Genomic DNA, 2,633 nt, shown 5'->3' with positions numbered 1-2,633 from the left:
AGGAGAAAGAGCCCTCACAGTTGCGCTGAAGGATGGATGATGTGGGGCAAGATCCTCATGTGGGTTCTGGCCACCAATTTGATCATCACCGCAGGCACAGTCCATGTGTTCACGGAGCATTCCTCAAAGTGAGTGAGGGGCCTAATGTAGGCCACTCCACCCCTGGTCTGGTACCTCTCCCTACTGATGCGAGCAGGTTTCTCCTGCATGAAAACAAATGGAGAGAGTGTGAGCAGGACACATGGCACTGTGTGGAATGTTTGTGTGGTGAGCGGCACCATAGACAGGATGAGGACACGAGCTCAAGAGGGTGTGAGCCTGATGGAGATGGGAAGGTGTGCGTGAGAGTTATTGGTGTTGCCCCATGAGGTGTGAGATCCCTGTGGCTGTGTGACAGGTTTGTGAGTGTGTGAGTTGAGAGTGAGGGGAAGAGTGAGTTACCCTGGCGGAACAATGAGACCATTCACCCTGTAGCGGCACTGGGTGGCTGTCCTCTTTTGCAGGGCAATGGCGCTGACCACCACTGCCACTGCATCCCAAGCCTGGTTGGTAATGCCGCTGCCCATCCTGCTGCCAGAGCTAGAGTAGATGACATCACAGCAGGCCTCCACGGCATCCAGAAAGCATTCCTGGGGGCTGCAGTCTTCCTGCCTTTTGTGGAGATTTTCCCTGCAGTAGTCTTGGCCTGGAAGCACTGAGATGTGTGCACGCAGCTGGACTTTAAATATGATGCCTGACATAATGAAGCGGCAAGGCAATGGTGGGCAGGTGAATGAGAACTCACCTGCCATCAAAAATGGTGTGTTTCCCAGGAAATATATAATGTGGCGGGATTGGGATGATAAGGCGTGAAAACACGCCATTGTGGGTAAAACGTCATTTTACCCGCCTGCCACCACACTTAGTGCAAATCTGGTACAATTCCACCCTAAAGTTTAAACAGAAGGGGAATATGGGAAATAAGGCTGAAAAAAAAGGAAGAAAAAAAACAACAGTTGCTGAGTGAACATAAGCAAAGATTTTTTCTTTAAATTCCTATCTAAAATTGTGTGTTTGGTAATTAATGAATTAAAATTTAAAACTGGTGATCCAGAGTTCTTCCAAGGGATCCACAGATGCTCCAACTAGTTAACAAAGTGGGTAGTTGAGTTCAACACCTAGGAGATCCTTATTTCAATGTAATGGTTCTGCTGAGTTAGCTGATCTCAGTCAGGGGTAGTAAGAGAGCAGCCAAAATTGAGTCTGGGATTTAGGAAAGGAAGTCAGCTACAGTTCTTGATCCTGACCACTAATGATTAATGGAAAAGGCATGGCTATGGATATCAGGACAGAGGAAGACCAGGCTCAGCTACAATGCTGGGTAGCCTGTTAATATTTCAGTGCATCGTTTCAAAATGCGTGCTCCCACATGGAGTCTTAACAATTGGATTAAATATCAAAAAAAATTAATTAGCTGAATGAATCTTTAGTGAACAATCTATTCCCACTTCCAGCAGGTAGAGTGGGGCTGGGAGGCAGAACGATAAAGGTAAGATAAATTGTTTAGGCTTAGCAATAGCCCACGAACAAACAAAAGCACTAAAGCTAGTCTAGTTAGCTTGTGGGTCTTTGGAGTTCTTCACACCGGAAGGCTCTGTATGCTCATTCATTGAGTGCATTCAAAATAGAGGTCAAAGGATTTTTTGGGTACTAAGGGAATTAAGGGGTATGGGGGTAGTGCAGCAAGGTGGAATTGAAGTAGAAGATCATGCACACTTTTATTGAATGGCGGAGGAGGCTTAAGCGACCAAATGGCTTACCATTGCTCTTATTTCTTATAATTTTCTGTTCTTGGTGCAATGCGACTTTGCTTAATGCATGATCAATTGGAGGATTAAATGTGATTTCATTTGCATTAGATGTTTCTAATGAAAGTGCCAAAGAATAAAAAGCTATTATGTGTTAATATTGAATCCATTGCTATTTATTTTGTTTGAGGTTAAAACAAACTGTTTTTTACATTTGAATATTAGGATCTGTAGTGACCCAGAACAATGAGAAAATCCGCAGTGTATGAAATTCTAATTGCCCAAATCAAATTCTGGTGATCACTTAGTGAAATAATGCATTTGCTGCATCCTCACATAATATGTCCTTTTTAGACCAAGGACATTCTAACTCAGGTTTTTCTTCATGTTGTCTTATCAAGCAATTCTTTACATCACCATCATCGTTATGTTTCATGTGCAAAAATAATGGATAAATTAGTTTCGGTTTTGTCATTTTTAGCATAAATTTCTTTCATCTATCCTTATTAGCATCTCAAAAACAACAGTCTCTTTTTACAGAATTTGGAATGTAATTGTTATGCCATAAGGGACAATGTTAATTAAATGTGCTAATTAGATATAATTTACATTTGCAAATTTGTGTTTTTATGAAACCCATTATGCTGTTAGGAATAACATATCAATGACATATGCTAATTGGACCTACGTGACACATGCAAATTAAAATCATTTAAAAATAGCCTTTCTCTCAAAGATGCCAGTTTCAGCTTTACAAAACTTGGAAAGTAACACTTAACTACTATAAGTTTCAGCCTCAAAGAACTATGTATAAGTTAAGTTATTTGAAAGTGTATCAACTTGGTT

Source organism: Carcharodon carcharias, chromosome 1, assembly GCF_017639515.1.
Source record: "Carcharodon carcharias isolate sCarCar2 chromosome 1, sCarCar2.pri, whole genome shotgun sequence".
NCBI classification, from domain to species: Eukaryota; Metazoa; Chordata; class Chondrichthyes; order Lamniformes; family Lamnidae; genus Carcharodon; species Carcharodon carcharias.
Note: the sequence above shows the minus strand (reverse complement) of the source record.